Source organism: Ascaphus truei, chromosome 17 (assembly GCF_040206685.1).
Source record: "Ascaphus truei isolate aAscTru1 chromosome 17, aAscTru1.hap1, whole genome shotgun sequence".
Taxonomy (NCBI): Eukaryota; Metazoa; Chordata; class Amphibia; order Anura; family Ascaphidae; genus Ascaphus; species Ascaphus truei.
The window spans coordinates 33,535,257-33,549,397 of NC_134499.1; the positions used below are offsets into that span (position 1 = coordinate 33,535,257).

General features: G+C 49.0%; 1 long non-coding RNA gene across 1 annotated transcript; it reads left to right on the plus strand.

Moving 5' to 3' along the window:
* Nucleotides 1–233: 233 nt before the first annotated feature.
* Nucleotides 234–11,118, plus strand: LOC142468500 (uncharacterized). Its single transcript, XR_012788672.1, has 3 exons — nucleotides 234–296; nucleotides 9,554–9,614; nucleotides 10,899–11,118. It is a non-coding gene; the product is annotated as an uncharacterized LOC142468500 (long non-coding RNA).
* The last annotated feature ends 3,023 nt before the right edge of the window (nucleotides 11,119–14,141 follow it).

Sequence of the window (14,141 nt, forward strand, 5' to 3'; positions counted from 1 at the left end):
CTGGACACAAGTACGTACACTGTATTTAGATCACAAGCCCCTTGGAGCAGAGCACTCCATCCTTATCTTCTGTACTAGTGTATGTTAATATTGTCATTGTACAAACTAGCACTGACTCGTTCTCAGGTTATTTCTTCATTAAATATTGGTAATACTATCCGCAAACTTGTGATGTCTGATGGGGCTAAGCTCTCCTATTCCAGACAGGCAGCACAGACAGGAGGTCCAAGACTAAATGGCCACCGCGACTCACCCCGCCACTGGGACCTGTCGCCGCCGGCTGCTTCCCTGATAAGGTAAGTGCCTAAGCTTAACCCTTACCCTAAAAACCCCTACCCTAAAACCCCTAAAACTAACCTCATACCCTAACCGCTAAAACTTACCTTCTGCTGGAAGCGGGCGGAAGTGCAGGTTCCAGTGGAGGGTCCTTCTGTGGCCAAATGCCTGAGGTCATTTGGTCGCAGCGAAATGATCCCAACCAAATGGCCCATTCTACCGACAGGAGTCTCATCCCATTAGGATCTCTCCCAGAAACACGGGGGAGTGCTGCATTATCTCTTCTCTTATCTACGTGAGATGTTTTATTTTTCACTGCTCTCTTCCAGATACACAGGACTATTTACCATCAGTACAATATGTATGTATGCTATATAAATTTGTATAGTGCCACCCATGTACATAGCACTTCACAGTATATAACAAGGCTGTGATACACAATACAAAATGGAAACAAGCACTTTACACATGTAACCCCCCTCCTCAAGGGTTACTAGAAGGTTGGAGTGTATCAGGCCCCACCCTGTGTTGCCATGGGATCATGACATCACGGAGAGTGTCTATTAGAGAAGGGGAAGGTTATGTTCCTAGAGGACAAGAGGAGTGGAGCCTCAGGAAGAGTAGATAGGTATGTTCTTAAAGTAATATTACTGACCAGGCCCCCCTATCTTATTGTGTTGTAGATAGGGACTGTGCCCCTGTTAGTTAGGATCCCAGCAGAAAGCTAAGGGATCCAACAAAGCTAACAAATGTGTAGCTGGCATGCCACAGACGGCTTCAAGTCAAGAGGGTTCCCGGGTGTCAGTGGTTCGGCTCTAACTGCGGATCTGCATTAACATTCCTCTCAGTCTGTAAGGAAGTGGCAGTTCCCTAACAGGCCAAATGTCTATTTGTCACTTACAAATGACCCAACAGGATTCCCATATGACCCAGGGTAAATAAGGTTAGAGCAAAGAGTATCCCAAAGCTACAAGGGGGGCTGGGTCCAACATAGGAAATAAACTACGTTACTATAACTCCATTATAGTGTTCAAAGTGGATACTGATGGAAGAAACCGTAATCCTGCATGTTTAATATAAAATTGTACAACGGCTGGAAATGTGAATGGTCCCCGTGCCTGGGGATGTGAATGATCCCCGTGCCTGGGGATGTGAATGGTCCCCGTGTCTGGGGATGTGAATGGTTCCCGTGTCTGGGGATGTGAATGGTTCCCGTGTCTGGGGATGTGAATGGTCCCCGTGCCTGGGGATGTGAATGGTCCCCGTGTCTGGGGATGTGAATGGTTCCCGTGTCTGGGGATGTGAATGGTTCCCGTGTCTGGGGATGTGAATGGTCCCCGTGCCTGGGGATGTGAATGGTTCCCGTGTCTGGGGATGTGAATGGTTCCCGTGCCTGGGGATGTGAATGGTCCCCGTGTCTGGGGATGGGAATGGTCCCCGTGCCTGGGGATGTGAATGGTTCCCGTGCCTGGGGATGTGAATGGTCCCCGTGTCTGGGGATGTGAATGGTCCCCGTGCCTGGGGATGTGAATGGTCCCCGTGCCTGGGGATGTGTATGGTCCCCGTGCCTGGGGATGTGAATGGTTCCCGTGCCTGGGGATGTGAATGGTCCCCGTGCCTGGGGATGTGAATGGTCCCTGTGCCTGGGGATGTGAATGGTCCCCGTGCCTGGGGATGTGACTGGTCCCCGTGCCTGGTGATGTGAATGGTCCCCGTGCCTGGGGATGTGAATGGTTCCCGTGCCTGGGGATGTGAATGGTCCCCGTGCCTGGGGATGTGACTGGTCCCCATGCCTGGGGATGTGACTGGTCCCCGTGCCTGGGGATGTGAATGGTCCCCGTGCCTGGGGATGTGAATGGTCCATGTGCCTGGGGATGTGAATGGTTCCCGTGCCTGGGGATGTGAATGGTCCCCGTGCCTGGGGATGTGAATGGCCCCCCGGTGCCTGGGGATGTGAATGGTCCCCGTGCCTGGGGATGTGAATGGTCCCCGTGCCTGGGGATGTGAATGGTCTCCATGCCTGGGGATGTGAATGGTCCCCATGCCTGGGGATGTGACTGGTCCCCGTGCCTGGGGATGTGAATGGTTCCCGTGCCTGGGGATGTGAATGGTCCCCATGCCTGGGGATGTGACTGGTCCCCGTGCCTGGGGATGTGAATGGTCCCCGTGCCTGGGGATGTGAATGGTCCCCGTGCCTGGGGATGTGAATGGTCCCCGTGCCTGGGGATGTGAATGGTCGAAGTGCCTGGGGATATGAATGGTCCCCGTGCCTGGGGATGTGAATGGTCCCCGTGCCTGGGGATGTGAATGGTTCCCGTGCCTGGGGATGTGAATGGTCCCCGTGCCTGTGGATGTGAATGGTTCCCGTGCCTGGGGATGTGAATGGTCCCCGTGCCTGTGGATGTGACTGGTCCCCGTGCCTGGGGATGTGAATGGTCCCCGTGCCTGGGGATGTGAATGGTCCCCGTGCCTGTGGATGTGAATGGTCCCCGTGCCTGGGGATGTGAATGGTTCCCGTGCCTGGGGATGTGAATGGTTCCCGTGCCTGGGGATGTGAATGGTTCCCGTGCCTGGGGATGTGACTGGTCCCCGTGTCTGGGGATGTGTATGGTCCCCGTGCCTGGGGATGTGAATGGTCCCCGTGCCTGGGGATGTGAATGGTCCCCGTGCCTGGGGATGTGAATGGTCCCCGTGCCTGGGGATGTGAACGGTCCCCGTGCCTGGGGATGTGAATGGTCCCCATTCCTGGGGATGTGAATGGTCCCCGTGTCTGGGGATGTGAATGGTTCCCGTGCCTGGGGATGGGAATGGTCCCCGTGCCTGAGGATGTGACTGGTCCCCGTGCCTGGGGATGTGAATGGTCCCCGTGCCTGGGGATGTGAATGGTCCCCGTGTCTGGGGATGTGAATGGTCCCCGTGTCTGGGGATGTGAATGGTCCCCGTGTCTGGGGATGTGAATGGTCCCCGTGCCTGGGGATGTGAATGGTCCCCGTGCCTGGGGATGTGAATGGTCCCCGTGCCTGGGGATGTGAATGGTCCCCGTGCCTGGGGATGTGAATGGTCCCCGTGTCTGGGGATGTGAATGGTCCCCGTGTCTGGGGATGTGAATGGTCCCCGTGCCTGTGGATGTGAATGGTCCCCGTGCCTGGGGATGTGAATGGTCCCCGTGCCTGGGGATGTGAATGGTTCCCGTGCCTGGGGATGTGAATGGTTCCCGTGCCTGGGGATGGGAATGGTCCCCCGTGCCTGAGGATGTGAATGGTCCCCGTGTCTGGGGATGTGAATGGTCCCCGTGTCTGGGGATGTGAATGGTCCCCGTGCCTGTGGATGTGAATGGTCCCCGTGCCTGGGGATGTGAATGGTCCCCGTGCCTGGGGATGTGAATGGTTCCCGTGCCTGGGGATGTGAATGGTCCCCGTGCCTGTGGATGTGAATGGTCCCCGTGCCTGGGGATGTGAATGGTTCCCGTGTCTGGGGATTTGAATGGTCCCCGTGCCTGGGGATGGGAATGGTCCCCGTGCCTGGGGATGTGAATGGTTCCCGTGCCTGGGGATGTGAATGGTCCCCGTGCCTGGGGATGTGAATGGTTCCCGTGTCTGGGGATTTGAATGGTCCCCGTGCCTGGGGATGGGAATGGTCCCCGTGCCTGGGGATGTGAATGGTTCCCGTGCCTGGGGATGTGAATGGTCCCCGTGCCTGGGGATGTGAATGGTTCCCGTGCCTGGGGATGTGAATGGTCCCCGTGCCTGGGGATGTGAATGGTCCCTGTGCCTGGGGATGTGAATGGTCCCCGTGCCTGGGGATGTGAATGGTCCCCGTGCCTGGGGATGTGAATGGTCCCCGTGCCTGGGGATGTGAATGGTCCCCGTGCCTGGGGATGTGAATGGTTCCCGTGCCTGGGGATGTGAATGGTCCCCGTGCCTGGGGATGTGACTGGTCCCCGTGCCTGGGGATGTGAATGGTTCCCGTGCCTGGGGATGTGAATGGTTCCCGTGCCTGGGGATGTGAATGGTTCCCGTGCCTGGGGATCTGAATGGTTCCCGTGCCTGGGGATGTGAATGGTTCCCGTGCCTGGGGATGTGAATGGTTCCCGTGCCTGGGGATGTGAATGGTTCCCGTGCCTGGGGATGTGAATGAATGACTGTTGTATGACAAAAGTGCCTGGCGTCCATTATTCTACAACATGCTACCTCGTTGCCCAGCCGCCTGAATCCAGCCCCTGAGTCAAGAGTATATAGGAAAGAAAGAAAGCTGGAAGTAATACAGGATTTAATGGGAAGCCAGGAAAGGGATTTCGACAGAAGACAGAATTAGTAAATTGATTCTAGCTATGGTGTTTAGGGTAGATTGTAGGGGAGAAAGGTGAAAGCAATGTTCAGCTGACTATAAATCTGACGGTCTCTAATCACTGAACTAATTATTGACACAGTTAGGTATTGAGTGCACACAATCTGAAGCCTTCCAACCTACTCTCCATTCTGGAGATATCTTCAGGTTTGGACACCTTGTTTTCATATTGCTTCAATCTTTTCCCCCTCATGTACCTACATGTCCATCCATATATACTGAGGTTGAGCAGGTATCTCCCTTATCTTTCTTGTCGTCAGCATAGAAGTGATATTTTGTATATACATACAGACTTTGAATAGATAGATAGATAGATAGATAGATAGGATAGATAAATAGATATAGATGAATATATGCATATTTTCTAACATACTGTATACAGGCTTGCTTGTACAAGTTAATTTATACTTTGTCTTTTATTGTTGTTCTGATTAAATATTTATTTGGGCACACTACAATTGGTTAGCGGAAGGTTTTCCTGTAATCTATATCTGGGAATTGGTTTACAGAAAGCCATTTCTTAAAGAATTCTTGACTTCAGAAGAATCTTATTGGTTCCAGAAGCATTCAGAGAAGTGAGTGCAGGAGGGGGGCATGCATGGGGTGCACCATAACAAAAATCGCTTCCCCCAAGAAAAAGAGCTAGGATGGAGAAAATCTACACCCTGTCATCAATATGCTCTAACCTTGAAATACAATATAAACAGTCTGACTCTTCTCCGAAACTGGGCAAAATCATTCAAACTAAAGGAAAGCTCCAACTAGGCTTAAAATCAGCGAGCCAAAAAGGAGGTAAGATGGTTAGAACAAAAGTTATAGGAAAAAGGGAATAACCTTCATACTATGCTGGCCAGAAAACTTAGAAAAAAGATACAGCAAAATAACATTTCTACATTTAGGCTGCGCCCCCGCTGGTGCTGAGCACGCTGTGCGCTCGGCGTTTGCTGCTTTTACTTATTGCAGTCTTTATGTGGAAGTCCCCGCTGACGCGGTACAGGCGCGGGCACGCACGCTCACCCAAGTTTGGTGCTTGAGCAGACAAAAAAAACCTGACTCTGAAGCGCGCTCAACTTGCCCGCAATGCCCATCCCCCCCGTCCGCGCTTGCAAAATAGGCAGGACACCCGGCACTCATGCTTAGAGAGTTGGTGACATCACCGCTCTCAAGCATGAGCGCGGTCAGCGCCAGCGGGGACGCCGCCTTAGACTTTTTGCATCTGTTGTTGGTGTCCTCGGCGGCTCGGCCCCCCCTTGCTAACTACGTTTTTTCCTTGACGAGGTTGTCTGCCTGTAACAGCCATTTTGTTGTGTTCTCTTCCCACAGTCCCCTCCACTTCGGGGCATCACCAATTTGCTTTGTCCCGACTCCTCTCTTTTGTTTGACTTTACAATTAGACTTAAGAATGGAACGCTAACGCAGAATCCCATACTGATAATGCAGGAGTTTCAAAACTATTATCCCAAACTTTATGATTATAAAACAACACGTTTCCCAGTCCTAATTTAGATAAAATTATGAACGATTTCCTTTCATTAAAAAAACACTCTATACAGACACGCGGGGACTGATTTCTGCTTTATACAAGGAGGTGGTCAGTGGCGATAACGACGAGACTGACAAACCCAGACTCATGGCTCAGTGGGAAGAAGACTTACAGAACACACTAGAGGACGAGGACTGGTCAGCAATTTTTAAGGCCGCAGCCAGCAGCTCCATATGCACGACATTAGAGGAGAACTCATATAAAGTAATGTTAAGATGGTATCTCACCCCAAACAGATTAGCGAAATTTGTCCTAGGCTCTTCCCCGCTCTGCCCTAGGCGGTGCGGGGAACGGGGGGACTTGATGCACATGCTGTGGTCATGCCCGAAAATAGTACCCTTGTGGGTCCAGATCCGAGATTGGCTACAGAGGATCTTTTTGGGCCTCCGAATTCAGCTTGACCCGTGGCTATTCCTGTTAGGCAAACCCACAAATGAGGTTTCGCGCTCTGGGAACAAATTAATTGCACACTTTGCAACAGCTATGAGGTGCGAGACCGCAGCATTGTGGAATCAGAACGCAATTCCGTCATTAGCAAAGATCAGGAACCGAATTTGGTTTATATGCCGAATGGAAAAGTTAACAAGCTTAGTTAACTATTCGGGCAATAAATTCCAAAAGGTCTGGTTGCCTTGGTTGGCCCAGACAGATATTCAAGGGGTGAATGATTCCACAATATGGCTATGATTGAGGTAGGTGAGTTCTCCTCTGATGGGTGAATGGGAGCCAGACGGGATAGGTTGACGTTAGGGAGAAACCCCATAGGTAAAGAGTCGGTGCAGTGTCGCTCGTGCAGACACCGGTGAACAGCACTGGGGAAGTGCCTTGCGTTCGATAGACAAAGCTCAAGAATACAACGATGGAAATTCATCGCCTGACCTTCCCCCCTTTCCCCCCCCCACCACTCCCCGGTGTTGTCTCGGTTATGTGGTTGTTTTGTCTTGTCGTCTCCCCATCACGTGTCTGTTATATGTGGTACGTCCCAGTCAGATTTGTGTATACTTGGAACTGTTATCGACATTATTTTATCACCTGTATGTATGCACAATAAAACTAATAAAGACAAAGTTGAAAAAAAAAAAAAATACTAAACTCCATAAAACTGAATTAGATGACTTAAATAAACCATTCAGATAAGACACTAGAAACCATTCAAAGCCTGTAGAATAACCAGGCCTCTGGTCCAGATGGATTCACCAATTTATACTATCAAAAATGTGCCTCGTCTTATGTCCCTTTTCAATACAATTCTCTAAAGCACGATACCCTCGGGAGAGATGTTGAAGGATAACATTGTTCTCATCCACAAACCGGTCAAAGACCTAACTCGTGCAAGATACATCACTATCTTCCTAATCAATACAGATATTAAAATATTTGCAAAAATACTGGCTACCAGACTTAACAACGTTCTCCCTAGATTGATCCATCGGAACCAGGTAGGTTTCATACCTAATCACCAGGCCCCCAGATAACACCAGAAAAATGATACACCTAACTCAGAGGGTTAAGGCTCAGGAGAAGCCATCTAGGTTCCTGTCACTGGCGCCAAAAAAGCCCTTGACAAGGTAAATTGGTGATACTTGCAACACACTCTACAATCTTTTGGAGTAGATGGGGGCTTCCTGTCGGCCTCTTTACAGTTCTCCGGTGGTCACTTTTCACTCTTCAGGTTTTATGTCAGATCCAATCCCAATTAAAAATGGCACGAGGCAGGGATATCTTCACAAAAATAATCCTAGCCTAAAACCTACTAGGATGGTAGTGCCACCAACCGGGAGAACTAGGGGGACCACTCAAGAGCTACTCTCATATCTAGGGTACCTCCCACCTGCTCCTGGTAACAGGCTCTCAGGGGAGCCACAACACTGGTACCATGTCAGGGTAGTTACTGGGAGATATGGGACCTCTGCTAACTCGGGATCACAAGGCACCCAGAAAACATACTGTAAAAACCTGACAAGAATAGAGTGTACACAAGAACAGCGTCTCCGTCTCTAGTAGTTTCGGGGCACAATGAGACCGTTGCCAATGCAGGGGTCACACAGGGTTCATAGAAAGCACACTAGCAAAATACCAGCAAACGTTACCCCCCACAAAAAAAAAACAATGGAAAGAAAGACCCTTGTGGGTCTAGAACTCGACAATGTTATTTAAAATACAACTTTTAAACTAAGGGGTTTCATATGGAAAGCTACAGTACACAAAAGGGAGAACTTACAACCAACAGCAGCAAAATGAAGAGGAAGGTATACAAAAAGTCATATACATTACACAGAATGGGTCTCTGGGCAGGGGTTATAAGTCTGTGGGGTTCAGAAAGGGTCCCTGAATCCAGGCATAGTTGCAGGGGGTGCTGCAAGCTCCAGATAATCCAAGGAGAGAGTTATCACCAATTCTAAGGTATCCCCAAGTAAGTCTGCCAGGTCTGACCCTTTAAACTATTCTTTCCCCACCTCATAGGGCCATCATAGGCACACCCTCATCCTGACCCTGCTGCCGTCTGGGCCAATTAGGAATGCTGGGTGGGGTTTACGGATTGCCAATTGTCTGGTCTGGTTTCTAAACAAAGAACCCTCTACTTGTGTGGGAAAACTGGCGCGGGAGAGGGTGGGGACGTGATGGATGTGCTATGAGCTTCACAGCTTCTCCTAACTTTGAGGAATGGCACAGAGGAGCCTCGTGGGTGCCTATATCCCGGATCCTGGGAGCTCGGGAAAATCAGTTCTTCTCTTATGAGTGTTAACAGTTCTCACTGAGTATAATTTTGTGGGTGACATGGACACTATTTTACAGCTGTTCCTGGAAGAAGAATACGCTTCTCTTCATTAAAGACTAATGAGTGACATTACATTTAAGTGCTCACATTAGATCTGCTTCTTTGAATTTAATGATGGGGCAATGAGGCCTGTAATTAAATAATCAAAACTCTCCACTGGGAGAAACAAAACAAATTTATCCTGCTATTTTTTTTATATATAAAATTGAATAATCTGAGAAAGCCATGGCTTTTTTTTTTTATATAAAATGTTAAGTCACTTATCATTGTTGGAAATTCAACTCATTCCTCTGCGTCTGCCTCCTAGCATCTTCTTTTCCAAAAATCATTCTCTACTTTATTTCACGTTTTGTTCTCTCTTTGCGTTCCTCCTTTTCCTCTGGCTCCTTCACAAACTAAACATGCTTCATATCTGACTTTCCTTAGACTTTGCTCCCACCTGTCCCAACTTTACACTCCGAGAGTTGGATTTATCGAATAGATCACAACACTTCTGGTTTTGAAACCACACTGTCCAGTCTGAGGTTACTTTGCCTGCGTTACATTTCCCTTCTCTGCTTCCATTCTCTTGTCTGCTCTTGCTGATAATCCCACTCTTGTTATTACAGCGAGCTTTGTGCTGGCAGCGCTGCATTGTGGGAAGCTGTGAGCTGTTCCTGGATGGTTCAGGTACCTGCTAATTACACGTTACCTGTGTCACTGCTCGTCAAAGAGGGATCTGTACATCTGTCTTGACAGGTCCTCCGGTGCTGGCTCCATTCTGCTTCATTTATTACAGCTGACGCGGAGGTGACAGTATAAGAACTTGGGCACTTGTTAGTCACTTATGTTAAAGATATTGCAAATCCTCACTTCTTCACCCTAAATGATAATGTGCTCCTTTCTCAGTCTGCATTTTGCTGATACGTTAATCAGCCTCCTCCAGGCGGCGGCAGGATGGCTCCTCTTAGCTGTGGCCATCTCAGTCATGGGCCTGAGTCTGGGGATGTCTGGGATATATCAGTGATGGGAAGGTTAACATGTCCATCTCAGCTGCGCAGAGGTTAATAGATACTGTACTACCAGCCTCCTGTCTATCCAGAATAAGATCCAGGCCCTATCAACTCGTGGTCCATTCCGTGTCACACTGCAGCTGGCCTCATTCCTGAAGGTCACACGAGAGATTCTGCCTCTAGGTAATGGGTGTGCAACTCCAGTCCTCAAGGGCCACCAACAGGTCAGGTTTTCAGGATACTTCTGCTTCAGCACAGGTGGTTCAATCAGTGGCTCAGTCATTGGCTGAGCCACCTGTGATGAAGCAGGAATATCCTTAAAACCTGACCTGTTGGTGGCCCTTGAGGACTAGCGTATGCCACTACTGATGCAGTGGATCCGACCATGGCTGTTCAATGACTTGTAAAGCCCTGGAGAGCTCACGCACCAATCTGACTTGTTCACACATCAATTCTATGACCATTTGTCTGCGAGCTGCATTGCAACCATAACAGAGGTGTAAGGAGGATGATAAGTGGGTGTCTTGCTCCAGTCTCCAGTTCAGTAACATTTTTGTCAGCTGGCTTCCCCAAATCTCCTGATTTGTTCTCCTCCCTCTTTTAATCACTCTGCTGGATCGTATACCCATTAAGTTCTGCATGAATTACTGTCCTCCTCTCCTTCAAGGCTCTACACACCTCTGCCCATCCTGATAGTGCATAAGAATATATTTTGTCACCTAACGATTTTGAAATCAATGACATCTATTCGATGTGTAGCTGGGTTAGGTGCCTATATATCATATGTAACATATGTTGATGTTTCTCCTTGATACAATGTTTGTGAGTGTGAAATGCATTGGAGGGTTTAGCCTTTTAATCATGGCAGAATAAATCATTTATGCTTTTCCATATACAGATATCGAAAGTCCATTCCACTTTCCCGACTGCTTTGTTTGATTCTCTTGATCTCTCCTTCCAGCTTGACGATGAGCATGCTTCAGGAATCTATCGGCGTGGCTGCTGATTAGCATGGACCCTGACCGTAGGAACTGCGTATAGAATTCTCTGCTACTTGAAATGAGTCAGGATAAATAAAAAATCACCCCTTTCCCCATCCCGCAGGTGGTATGACTTCACAGCAGGAAACATATTCAGGGGAACAGAACACAGCTTAAAGCTGCAGACCAAGCAGTGTCCTACATGTGTGTGTTTCTTTTTAATAAATCAGTTCTGTACTATGAGAAAATACTTGTAGCATTTTTTTTAAAACAACTCAATTACGTTTTTAATGTATTATAATGTAACAAGTTTTTTTTGTTTCTATAGCAACCATGTACAAAATCACAGATTCAGAGTCAATACTCCTCTGCAGCCATTTAGTGAACCCCCGAGCCGAATCTTCGCCGATCCATCACAGGAGAACAGATCGATCGGCAACTTAGCTAATCACTTATCATTTTGTGGTTTGTACTGATGCACATGTTAAAGGGGAAAATAGATACAATAAAAAACCGGCAGCTTGGAATGCTGCTTTAAATAGGAAAACGATCAATAGCACAGGGGAAAGGAGCGGTACAGGGGAAAGGAGCGGTACAGGGGAAAGGAGCGGTACAGGGGAAAGGAGCGGTACAGGGGAAAGGAGCGGTACAGGGGAAAGGAGCGGTACAGGGGAAAGGAGCGGTACAGGGGAAAGGAGCGGTACAGGGGAAAAGAGCGGTACAGGGGAAAGGAGCGGTACAGGGGAAAGGAGCGGTACAGGGGAAAGGAGCGGTACAGGGGAAATGAGCGGTACAGGGGAAAGGAGCGGTACAGGGGAAATAGCAGGGTTAGGAAAATCAGAGACAAAAGCCTTTGGGCAAAGTGCACTGTTGCCAGCTGTTTGGGAAACAAAGTCTCAGAACTTATTGATGAAGGGATGACTTGGATATTGCGGTGACACTTGGTCATAGTACATTGAATATCAGGACTGGGACATAGCTATACCAGGTTACCCTGTAGTTAGAAAGGACAGGGTAGGAAGGAAGGGAGGAAGGGTTCCTCTTTATTTGAGGAACAACATAAAGATGTCTTTAGTACAATGCACTGGAGAAAAGACTGAGCCACTTTGGGTAACGCTACAAACGGGTGAGAAGGCCGCCATTCACATGGGGGGGGGTCTACAGACCTCCAGGATAAGAGGAGGAATTGGTTAGGACAGAGGGTCTCAACTCCAGTCCTCGAGCCCCCCACAGGTCAGGTTTTCATGATATCCCAGCTTCAGCACAGGTGGCTCAATCAGTGGCTCAGTCAAAGATTGAGCCACCTGTGCTGAAGCTGGGATATCCTGAAAACCTGACCTGTTGGGGGGGGGGGGGGCTTGGGGACTGGAGGGGAGACCCTCTGGGTTTGGCTGTTAATAGAGGACATGAGTGAGGACCAGAACTACAGAGATCTGTTAACTCAGGGCTCAGAACATGCTGTTATCCAAATCAGTGACACGCGCGATGTTCCCCGAGATAACGCGAGTCCACACAGCTAATTATATGCAAAGAAAGTGGTTCTTGTTCTCATTAGCATATTGTAACAGCATGCAACGGTAGCACTGCCTCAAGTACTGGTTTATTAGAGTCCCAAGGGCTATATATATATATATTCCCTCAAGCACACAATTATACAACATGTAGAGAGGGAACTTTGCTCAAGAAATGGGCACCCACTGATGAAACCTGGGAAATATGCTAATAGGAGTCATTTGCATATCCAATTAGTGTATTTCCCAGGTATCTCTGGGGTGTTCATTTCTTGTGCACAGTCTCTCCCTCTTCCTCTCCAGCAAAACCCATATTTGAGGGTCTGGAGGGAGCCAACGCCACCTTTAGGTCAGACCCAACTCACATTGTTAACAGAGCACTGTGGTTCTGGGCCTAAAATGACAATTACAGGAGAGGCAATCATTAATTCTGGAAAACTTCAATGTCCCAGACTGGCATGTGTCTTCTGCAGGTTCCGCCCAAAGCAGGGACTTCCTGGATTCCTTGCAAGAGGCATCTCTACAACAATGGGTAAGGGAGCCCACCTCTAGGATGCAATACTGGACTTAATACTTTCCAATGTGAATAGATTAGATGTACTTGGGGTGAGTATTTTGGTTCCAGTGATCATCAATCAGTGTGGTTTAGTATAAAGACAGAGGCTGAGTCATACCGCACAAAGATTAAGGCTGCAGATTTTAGGACGGCTGACTTTTCAGGGATGTTAAATTATTTATGGGCTTCTTGGAGGTATACGAGTGGAGTGCAGGAGCAGTGGGAAAAACTAAAAGCAACAGCCCGGTGTGTCAGTCAGGCTAGTAAAAGCACAAGGAAAAGTAAACCAAAAGGGTTCTCCAAGGAGGTGCCAGGTATTGTAATGTAACGAAAAGACAGCGTTCAGGGAATATAAGCAGAGGGAGGAAGATACACTGGCGACACACTTTATTCGAGCTCGACTAGTCCCACGAATTCGGGTATACCCGGGTGTATTGAGGTTTGTGACTGTTTTCTGCCCGAGTGCATTGAGGTATTTTCCAAGCAGGGATTGAAGCATTTTATTCCCGCTGGCTGCAATACTGCACAGTATATATATATATACTGCATTACAATTCATGAATTTATGCCATCTGGTAGACACGCGAAGCATTGCAGCCTATTAAATCCTAATCATTATCATTTAACAGATCAGCCGCCCGTCAGCCAGGCATGAACCCAGGCTGGGAAGGCAAACGCAACGGGTTTTGTCAGAGGTGAGGAGCGGCGCATTCCAGGTATCTGCCAGGTACATACTGGGTATTTGCTCGAATAAAGTGTGTCGGTGCAGTAGAGCAGCGGTGCACAATCTGTGGGGCGCGACCCCCAGGGGGGGCGCGAGACTGCCGGGGGTGCCGGGGGAGCTGCAGGGCCTCTGTAAACCATACTTACCCGTGGCTCCGGCGGCTTCCACCCGGCGTCGCCATGGCAACGCGGCGTCAAAATGACGCTGCGAGGTCATGTGACGTCACGTTGCTATGGCAACGTGACGTCATTACGCCGGTGCGAGGGTAAGTTGGGGTTGGGGGGGGGGCGCGGGAGTGAGGGGACAGCCGGCAGGGGGGCGCAGGGAAAAAAGTTTGCGCCCCCCTGCAGTAGAGGACTTGGTCAGGTTTAATCTGATGTGCAAAGGCCCAAGCAGAAGAGGAAAAAAAAAACAAGTTCCCACCTTAAACATA